Source organism: Miscanthus floridulus, chromosome 1 (assembly GCF_019320115.1).
Source record: "Miscanthus floridulus cultivar M001 chromosome 1, ASM1932011v1, whole genome shotgun sequence".
NCBI classification, from domain to species: domain Eukaryota; kingdom Viridiplantae; phylum Streptophyta; class Magnoliopsida; order Poales; family Poaceae; genus Miscanthus; species Miscanthus floridulus.
Window position 1 is genome coordinate 128,710,000 of NC_089580.1, and position 11,291 is coordinate 128,721,290.

General features: G+C 47.0%; 1 long non-coding RNA gene across 1 annotated transcript; it reads right to left on the reverse strand.

Moving 5' to 3' along the window:
• Positions 1–9,682: 9,682 nt before the first annotated feature.
• LOC136493313 (uncharacterized) lies at positions 9,683–10,204 on the reverse strand. The gene is made up of 3 exons (XR_010768335.1): positions 10,112–10,204; positions 9,970–10,033; positions 9,683–9,893 (listed from the first exon to the last, which is right to left on the reverse strand). It is a non-coding gene; the product is annotated as an uncharacterized lncRNA (long non-coding RNA).
• Positions 10,205–11,291: the final 1,087 nt, after the last annotated feature.

Consider the following 11,291-nt stretch of genomic DNA (forward strand, 5'->3'; position numbering starts at 1 on the left):
GCTTGGGGGCTGACCAACTATTGGCTCCATCCGTCCCTGAAGTCATGGAGCTCGAAGAGGACCTAGCAATAGAGCTTGACCCTCTAGTTGACTAGAGGATGCCCTACCTCGACTACCTCCTCCGTGAGGCACTGTCGACAGACAAGACAGAGGCTCAATGGCTCGCACGTCATGCCAAGTCCTTCATCCTTGTAGAGGGTGAACTCTATAAGCGAAGCCACACCAGGATCCTACAGCGCTGTGTCCCTATCGAACAGGGGAAGCATTTGCTGAGCGATATCCATGGTGGGGTCTATGGTCACCATGCTATGCCTAGGACCTGTCGATGCGGGACCCACAGGATACCCCGCAAGGGAGAAAGAAGATCTAGTTCAACTAGGATTCTTCCCATGTAATCTTAGTAGTAGAACTATTAAGTAATCCTACTAGGAAACCTCATTGTAAACCAACTAGGACTCTGGCCTCCTGACTATATAAAGGAGGGCAGGGCTCCTGAGAAGAGAGAGAACAATTGGACAACACAGCATATCACAATCAATCCAACGCAAAGGCTAAGGCCGACTGGACGTAAGGTTATTACTCGATCTACGATCGAGGGCCTGAACTAGGATAAATCGGCTGTCTCTTGCGTTAACCATCGAGTTCAGCATACGCCGAAGCCCGAACATACTGCCCTGGGTACCCCCGTGGCAGGCTATCAGTGGTGAAACATCGACAGCTGGCGCGCCAGGTAGGGGGCTTTTGGCGACTCTGCATCCGAGAGCTCGATGGACCTCGACAACATAATCTTCCCGACGGGATCAACTTTCATCTTCGGCTCATGGATCTGCGAGGCAGACAACAACGGCAAGCTTCAGGGCCATCTCCTCAAAGATCCAGATCATCATGAAGAATTTCCTATTTCAACAACTACAATGGATCAGCTCACCAGAAGATTCGCGCAGCTCATAGTATCCGATTCAAATCAGATTTCACGACCACTCGTATCCGATTCGAATTCAAGCTCCAAGGCGAAGTTTTATCCGAGTGCTTTTAAGAAACCGAGTTCTTTTTTGGCAAGATCCCAGAGCACAACCCAAAACAACTCGGATTACCCTTAGAGTTCTCTCAAGAAGTCGAGTTCTTTTTCATTTGGGCTCGACAACATGGCAAAATCCTATCAGGGACAGTTCGAAAGATCTTTCAATCCAAGATTCGGGATACCACTGACAGGAGCTCAGGAGGGTCTCGTGCTAACGATAACATCGCAAGACTGTATCATCCACTGGCCAGGTTCCGTTCCTGAAGGTAGCGGAACCCAACTAGTCGGCACAACAACAACAGCTATTCTACCTTACCAAGAAGGAGACTCGATCTACGACACTGAGACATCTACTAAAGTTATCAGCGACTCCGACAGCATGAAAACCAACGCCAATAACAGAACAACTCACGCACGAGAAGTGCTCATGGTTCGACGTCCGCGGTCACCATTAAATCCCCCGGAAGCACCCGATGTCAGATCATCAGATGAATCAGAATCCAACATATCACCCTTTGCCCAGGGCTACGATGGAGAAACCGATAGTCAGAAACAAGCTAGAGAAAGAAAAAACAAGTTGAAGCAAGGGCACCAACACCATGCTAGGCAGCGCAGGGAAGCTTGGATCAGATATAAGTCAGAATTGGCTGAGTACGACAAAAGAAAATCGCAACGAGAAGTCGAAGAAAGACGCACGGCAAATACGCCTTACGATAAGATTCGAGAAGCATTAGAAGAACTCGGAGCAACTTCACATCCTGGTGAGAAGTATGAACAGCTCCAGGACTTGCTCCGATCAACGATCCTGAGAACGCATGAAGAGAGAGCTCGATCAAGACTACCCGCCAGATCAACAACCCACAGGCAAGAAGATCAAAATCAAAGGAAATTCGCTTTCGAAAGACTTGGGCCGGGTGGAAGCCATGACGGAGGAAGTAGGAAGGAACATAATCATGGCCACCGATTTGAACAACCAAGGAAGACTAGGAGTAGGGTACCTACCCAGACAACCTCACAAGATTATTCCCATCAGAACAACAGTTGGCCAGAAGAAGGTGCCGAATCTGAATTCAAAGAAACCAAGGCACACGACAGGTTCCCCTGTTTCACGAACAGGCTTGCATTGGTACGATTACCTCACAAATTCAAACCGTCTAACCACTCCAAATATGATGGCAAAACTGAACCAAGGCAATGGCTCAGAATATATTCACAATCAATTGAACTAGCCGGAGGAGACGACGATATCAAAACCCTTTTCTTTCCCATGGCACTGGAGGCCATGCCCCTCCAATGGTTCGACAAACTGAACCCAGGATCTATCAGAAATTGGGAGGATTTGCAAAGAGCTTTTTGTGAGAATTTCACAGGAATCATTACACACCCAATCACTCATGCAGAACTAAAAGGACTCAAGCAAAAGGGGGGTGAAAGTCTCAAAAATTACTATCGACGATTCGGCGAACTACGAGCTCAAGTGCATGACATAACCGAACGAGAAGTAATTGAAGCTTTCTCTCATGGAATCATGGCTAGGTGGCAATTTCAAGACTTCTGCAAAGAAAATCCAAGAAATAATGAAGAATTCAGACGAACAGTAGAAAAGATGATTACTGCAGAAGAAAAAACACGAGAGAGGTTCCCAGACAGAAGCAACCAGGACAACTCAGACAAGCAAAATCACCGAAATAGCAGACATCAAGAAAGAAAACATAGACCAGACAATACTGTGGCAATGGCCGACAAATCAAAGAAGTTTTCCAAACCCAGAAGATATGATGACATTGAAAACATACGTTGCCCATTGCACCCTAATGGAAGGCACACCATCGAAAATTGCTACACTTTCAATGATCGATACACAAGAAAAGATAGTAAGGAAAACACCAAAGAGGACAATCAGAAAAGAGAAGAACACAACAACGAGGACAAAGGATTCCAAAAACCTAGGGGAACGGTAGTAGTGATCTTCTCAGGGGCTCCGGATTGCAGAAGCAAACATCAACAAAAACTAGCACTGCGGACCATTATGACAGCAGAACCGGCTACACCAAGATACCTCAATTGGTCACAGTATCCTATCTAATTTACCAGAGAAGACCAATGGACTAGCGTGGGAAACACAGGCCATTATCCACTGGTTCTAGATCCAACTATTGCTGGTATGACCGTCACTAAAGTACTAATCGATGGAGGAGCTGGACTCAACATCATCTTTTTAGAAACTCTAAGGAAAATGGGACTACAACTCGCTGGGATGATCATGCCAACAAGCACGCCTTTTTTTACGGAATAGTACCCGGCAAAGCAGCCATGCCACTCGGACAAATTACTTTACCTATTACCTTTGGAACTCCTTCAAACTACCGAACAGAGTTTATCAAATTTGAGGTCGCCGACTTTGATTCGTCATATCATGCAATCCTCGGACGTCCAGCACTGGCCAAATTCATGGCAATACCACATTATCCGTACTTACTGCTTAAGATGCCAGGACCCAATGGTATCCTTTCTCTTCAAAGCGATTTGAAGCGTGCTTTTGACTGCGACGTTCAGGCAATCCAAATTGCAGCTAAAGCGCAAGCCGACAATGGAAGAAAAGAAATAGCCGCAATCGCTGCAGAGACAAGCCAAGAAGAATTAGAAATACCGGCTAAAAAGCCCAGCATCATCGCGCCACCAAAAGAAGCCGACGTCAAGCAAATCGACTTAGGCACAGGCGATACCTCCAAGACAGCAACCATCAGTGCTCACCTCTCGGCAAAATAGGAACTCGCGCTCACCAACTTTCTTCGGGACAACAAAGATATCTTCGCTTGGAAGCCGGCCGACATGCCAGGAGTCCCAAGGGAGTTGGCTGAGCACAGAATTGACGTTAATGAAAGCTCCAAGCCTGTAAAGCAATGGCTACGACGATTCTCACCCGACAAAAAGACAGCAATTAAAAAGGAAATAACAAAACTGATGGCAGCCGGATTCATCAAGGAGATCCTTCATCTAGACTGGCTAGCAAACCTGGTCCTTGTGCAGAAGAAAAACACGGACAAGTGGCGCATGTGCGTCGATTACACAGATCTCAACAAACATTGCCCAAAAGATCCGTTCGGGCTACCACGCATTGACCAGATAGTTGACTCAACAGCAGGATTTGTACTATTATCTTTTCTCGATTGCTATTCAGGGTATCACCAGATCGCACTAAAAGAACAAGACCAGAGCAAGACATCTTTCATCACCCCGTTTGGTGCCTACTGCTACAAGACCATGTCGTTTGGACTAAAGAACGCTGGCGCCACGTACCAAAGAGCTATCCAGACTTGCCTTGGGAATCAAATCGGTGAAAATGTGGAGGCATACGTGGACGATGTGGTGGTGAAAACAAAGAACCCAGACACTCTAATTGAAGATTTAAAGCAAACCTTCGAAAACTTGAAGAGATGGAGATGGAAATTGAACCCAAATAAATGTGTATTTGGAGTTCCCTCAGGACAACTACTCGGATTTTTGGTTAGTCAGCGCGGGATCGAAGCTAGCACCAAGCAAATTCGAGCTATAATAGAAATGGGCCCACCTAGAAGTGTCAAAGATGTGCAGAAACTAACAGGATGCATGGTGGCCCTCAACCGCTTCATATCAAGACTCGGCGAAAAGGGGTTACCTTTCTTTAAACTACTAAAGAAGACAGACAAGTTCGAGTGGACAATAGAGGCCGACGAAGCTTTCAAAAAACTTAAAGAATACCTCACCTCGTCGCCTATCCTGACACCTCCAAAGAAAGATGAAGATATGATGCTATATATTGCGGCGACTCCTACCGTAATCAGCACGGCAATAGTCATAGAAAGAGAAGAACAAGGGCGTGTGTATAAAGTGCAATGTCCCGTATACTACATCAGCGAAGTACTGTCAGAATCCAAAATCCGGTACCCGCATGTACAAAAACTACTCTACGCTCTACTCATCACCTCACAGAAGCTTCGCCACTATTTCGAAAGCCACAAGATTACCGTGGTGACAGATTTTCCACTCGGAGACATCCTACACAATAAAGATGCCACGGGGCGCATATCCAAGTAGGCAGTTGAAATCGGAGCTCTTGACATCAATTTCACCCCATGGAAAGCAATCAAATCTCAAGCCCTCGCCGATTTCATGGCCGAATGGACAGAGATTCAACAGCCTTTATCAGATACAATCCTTGACCACTGGAAGATGTACTTTGACGGATCACTCAAACTAGGCAGGGCCGGTGCAGGCGTTCTCCTCATTTCTCCAGAAGGAAAACAACTCAAGTACGTCCTTCAGATATTATGGCAAGCTACAAATAACGAAGCAGAATATGAAGCCCTCATCCACGGGCTACGAGTGGCGATTACCCTCGGAATAAAAAGATTACTCGTATACGGCGATTCAGCAGTAGTCATCAACCAAGTCAGCAAAGATTGGGATTGCACCAAAGAAAACATGGGTGCTTACTGTGCTGAAATACAGAAACTTGAAAAACATTTCCAAGGATTAGAAATTTTACACGTCCTACGTGATTCCAACATTGCAGCAGATGTCCTTGCCAAGCTCGGATCAAACAGAGCAAAGGTTCCGCCCGGCGTATTCATAGAAGAGCTATCAGTTCCCTCTATCAAACAACCCGGGGAAACAACACATGAAATTCAGGCTAATGACGTTCAGATCTTGGTAATCAACACTTCATGGAGCCAAGTTTTCATTGACTATATCAAAGAAAATAAACTGCCAGCAGATAAAGCAGAGGCCACCCAAGTTGTTCGCAGAAGCAAAAACTACGTTCTAGTAGGAGATAAACTTTACAGAAGAGCAGCATCATCAGGAGTACTCCTAAAATGTGTCTCATTTGAAGAAGGCAAAGAGATCCTAGATGAAATACACTCAGGTCGCTATGGAAATCATGCCGCTTCAAGAACACTAGTTGGCAAAGCATTTCGCACCGGATTCTACTGGCCAACCGCTTTGAAAGACGCAGAAGAACTTGTCAGAAAATGCAAAGGTTGCCAAATGTTTGCAAGACAAGCCCATGTACCAGCTCACAATCTTATCTGCATCCCACCCGCTTGGCCCTTTTCTTGCTAGGGGCTGGATCAAGTGGGACCCCTGAAGAAAGCAAAAGGCGGCTTCGAGTACATCTTTGTAGCAATTGACAAGTTCACCAAGTGGATTGAATACAAACCACTTGCAAAATACAGCGCAACCAAAGCAGTCGAGTTCATCCAAGACATTATGCACCGCTTTGGCATGCCCAATCGAATCATCACAGATCTAGGCTCCCCCGTCATAGCTACAGAATTCAAGAGCTAGGCACAAGACTGTGGTTTCAGTATAGACTATGCGTCTGTTGCACATCCAGAAGCCAACGGACAAGTGGAAAGGGCCAATGGACTCATACTAGCAGGATTAAAGCCAAGGTTATACGAAGAACTAGTGGACTATGGGTCCAAATGGATTGAAGAATTACCGAAAGTAGTATGGGGGCTACGAACTCAAATAAGCAGAGCAACAGGCTACTCACCCTTCTTTCTAGTTTATGGGTCAGAGGCCGTACTGCCCGCCGACTTGATCTGGACATCCCCAAAGATAGAACAATACGATGAAGGAGAAGCAGAACACACAAGAAGATTAGAACTCGATAGCTCAGAAGAAGTCAGAGTAAATGCTACCCTCCAATCAGCCAGATACCTACAAGGTTTAAGATGGCATTACAACAAGAGTACCCAACCTCGATCACTACAAGTCGGAGACTTAGTACTAAGAAGGATACAGAAGACTGACGGACGACATAAGCTACTCAGTCCATGGGAAGGTCCGTTCATTGTCACAAAAGTCACCAGACCAGGCACATACAAGTTAACAACCGAAGATGGAAAAGAAGTCAGCAATACATGGCACATCATCCAGCTAAGAAGATTCTACGCGTAAAAACAACTCAAGAAAAAACAGATATGCAAGCCACAAGGGACCAACGTTCACAATCGACAAAAAACAATACTCTTCAACAACATATGTAGTAGTTTATACTCATGATCAATAAAGATGATATTCATCCACAGCATGTCTTGTCATGACTTCCAACGAGTTGTTTTCACGAAACAAAAAGCAAAATGGCTGAAAACATGCCTGAGCATCCTGGCCGAGAGCAAAATAGCTGAAAAGATGCTTGAGCCCGCCGATGAGGGTAGCTAAAAGCTAACACCCGAAACAAAAAGCAAAATGGCTGAAAACATGCCTGAGCATCCCGGCCGAGAGCAAAATAGCTGAAAAGATGCTTGAGCCCGCCGATGAGGGTAGCTAAAAGCTAACACCCGAAAGAAAAAGCAAAATGGCTGAAAACATGCCTGAGCATCCCGGCCGAGAGCAAAATAGCTGAAAAGACGCTTGAGCCCGCCGATGAGGGTAGCTAAAAGCTAACACCCAAAACAAAAAGCAAAATGGCTGAAAACATGCCTGAGCATCCCGGCCGAGAGCAAAATAGCTGAAAAGACGCTTGAGCCCACCGATGAGGGTAGCTAAAAGCTAACACCCAAAACAAAAAGCAAAATGGCTGAAAACATGCCTGAGCATCCTGGCCGAGAGCAAAATAGCTAAAAAGATGCTTGAGCCCGCCGAAGAGGGTAGCTAAAAGCTAACACCCAAAACAAAAAGCAAAACGGCTAAAAACATGCCTGAGCATCCCGGCCAAGAGCAAAATAGCTGAAAAGACGCTTGAGCCAGCCGATAAAACCAGTCGACCGAAATTTAACTTCAAAAGACCCTCCAGCTCTTCGTTTCGAAAAGCAAGAGGCTCGGGGGCTACATCCAGATAGGAATACTTTTTCCTCAGAAAAGCACAAGCGCCACTCAAGAAAGCACTCGGATGCCGAAGTTTGTCAAGGCAACATTCTATGCCAAGTCATTTTACATAGCGCAGGCGAAAGGTTGTCAACACAAAGATCTGCATCTAACAAGTCATAGCACGGACAAAGCACTCGACGGATCACAAAAGAGGAAGAAAAGAAAAGTACTCGACAAATCGAGGGGTCTCATCAGGATAACACACAGAGTTGTTTTTGAGGAGCAGAGACAAAAACGGGATAAAGTACTCAGCAAGTCAAGTAACTTCGACCACACCCAGGCAAAGAATACATCAACGAAAATAAAGAATCTTCATTTAAAGAGGAGTGTAATATTACAAGAGGCTGGTCAATCGGATCAGGCATTGTCATCAGGAAGGGAAATGTCAATATTTAGACTGTCTACAACCCTACTGGCTAGACCTTCGACCTCAGGCTCCATCCTCTCAACGGCGTCAAGGTATTCTTGGCTTTCAGCTTCCTCTGCTATCTTGGACAGAGGCGCCTCTGGAGCAAGGACCCGGACCTAGGCCAGCACATTCTTGGTACATACTTGGGCACACTTCTTCGCGAACTCTTGGAAACGAGTCGGAATCCGGGGAATGAACTGCGCCCAAGATTGCCCGTCATCCGCTGGAGTCCAAAGGACATCGGCTACTAAACGAAAAGATTTCCACAAAACGTTCCAATTTTCAGTAGCCGTCGCCAGCTTCCCGGACAAGCCTTCAATAGTTTTTTGGGCCTGCACAAGATCTCTGTCAGCTCCGCGCCTAATCAGCTTAGCAAGGGCGAGTTCTTCCTCAGCATGAGTAATTACCTCCTCAGCTTTATTATGACTAGAACGGACAAGAGCCTTCATTTCATCGATACTCTCCGAGAGCTTCTGCTTCTCAACTCGGAGAGCTAGACAAGACACCGAAGAATAAGTCAGCGAAAAAAGAAGTCAAATTACAAGAAGAAACAGGCAGAACCCGCGACACCTTTGCATTCATTCTTCGCAGACTCCACCGTAGCATCTCTCTGCTTCTCCATCTCCACTACCCGGGCACGAAGGGTCTTCTCCTCCTTTCGGTGCGTTTGACGCTCTGTCTCCAACTCAGCCCGGAGAAGGTCGAGATCAGTTTTCAGAGCGTCCACCGCAGAAGACAACTTTCTCTCATTTTCAGATGAGAAAAAGAAGCCAGAATGATCACGAGAGAAAGACTGAGCAAAAAGAGGCAAAAAGAAACAAGGCGTAAGGACAGAAGAAAAACAAGCACGTAAAAAAGAGTGGCAGTAAAACCTACCTGAAGCTTTTCACCAAAAGAAGTCGCGAGGGTCGACAAGGTCCCCCAGGCTGTGGTCAGCTCCGATAACCGATGAGTGGCATCGAACTGTTGCACCACGCCACCGGAAAAAGAAGGACCACCGGAAGCAGCAGAAGGGGAAGGAGAGGCCGACTGGGGCGAAGAAGGAGCAACCAAAGCAACCTCCAGAGAAGCCGGAGCCAAACCCTCAGAAGGACCTAGCACGACGGCCACAGTCACCTCCGGAGTGGCCAAATCCTTAGGTAGCTCCGAAGCCCCCGCAGCAACTTCCACAACAGAATGTTGGGAGTCCTGAGGCTCAGAACTCGTTGGCACGGCTGGAGGCAGAGAAGAAGTCGATGAAGAAACGAGAGAAGACGAAACACTAAAAGTGATAAAAGGAAGCACCGATAAGAACCAGAAGAAGGAAGAAAGAAGCCAAAAAGATAAAAGCCAGGATTTACTCACCCGACTACTTTCTTCTTCGCGAAGCCAAAAGAAGGCCTCGCAGGGGGAACCACGACGACGAAAACGTCCCCGCCACCCGGCGACGGAAGCGGGATAGCCGACAACGGAGCCGCGGAAGAAGCCGGGGCTGGAACCATGAAAGAACTCCGCACCGGAGGAGCGGTAGAGCTCGGGACAGAGGCAACCAAAGAACTCGACACCGGAGCTTCAGAAGAAGTCAGCGTGGGAGCCTCGGAAGAACTCACAACCGACCTCCGATTACTTCAAAAAATTCAAGACTAAAAGTCAGGACAAAGAAGAGAAATTCAATGCAGCAGGAATATGAAAAACAACTCACCGCCGCATGATGAGGGGTACTTCATCATCCTCTTCTTCCTCAGCCAAGGAAACCAGAGCACCCGCTGAAAAGAGAATAAAAAGTACTCGGATCAAGAGAGAAACATGAGAGTAAAGGAACAAAGAGTATTAAATGTGCTCACCTAAGAGCATGCTAGCAACGACTGGAGTACCTGAGGGAGTATTTGGTTTGTGAGGCTTCTTGGAGACAGGCAAGCCAGATGAAGACCTGTCCGTTCGCCCCCTCTTCGGGACACTGCGAGGACCGCGAGGGACTAGACGAGGAACATATTCTTCATATACATCAACAAATCCGGAAGAAACCCCAGGAAGGGCTGTAGAGGTTTGGGACTTACTAATTGCAGAAGTTCCAGCTAGACAATCCCCAGTCTCCGCCACGGCAGGGAGAACATCAAGGGGGATCGGATCGACAAAGTTCCGCCCAAGCTCCTGTGAAAAAAGATAAGACACCAAGACAAGGAAAAGCTAAGCAAGAACGGATGTAGCAAGAGTACATAAAGTACTCAAACAAAGAGATAGACAACTCACAGCTGGGGGCGGATTGATGGCTAAGAACTCAGAGACGGCAGGAGGAATGACGCTCACTCCTTTCAGCATCTTCTGGAGGCGCTCGAGTACCTCCTCACCGGTCAGCTCAAGAGCTAGGACCATGCGTGAAGGATCCTCGGCCCTAGAATACTCAAAGCCAAGATGCTCCCGCTCCTTCAAAGGCTGAACCTGGCGATGGAGAAAGCTCGAAACGATACCGAAGCCGGTCAAACCCTGCTGTTTCAGCATGCTAATCCTATCAAGGAGTGGTTGGATCACTTTAATCTCAGCAGGTGACTCAAGCTTCTTGTCCCATCGGTCATTCACCACAGGACCAGATCCGGAGTGGACGACAAGGGAAGGGATCAAATTGGCAGTGTAAAACCACTCGGCACGCCAATCTTTGACAGAATCGACCAGGTCATAGTCAAAAAACTTAATTTTGAGACCCTGGCGAAACTGAATCCCGCAACCGCCAAGGACGCTGGTTTCTTCACGGCGGGGTTGAGGTTTCAGACAAAAGAAAAAGCGAAAAAGAGATAGAGAAGGAGGGATTCCAAGAAAAGCTTCGCAAAGATGAACGAAGACAGAAAGATGGAGAATGGCATTGGGGGTTAGGTGGTTCAGACTAACCCTGAAATAACCAAGAAACTGATGAAGGAAAGCGGAAGCAGGAAGGCAAAGTCCGGCATGGACAAAAGAAACGAAGAGGACAATCTCACCAGGACCCGGAGCTGGAACCCGATGCTCGCCCGGAACTCTCCATTCAGCGAT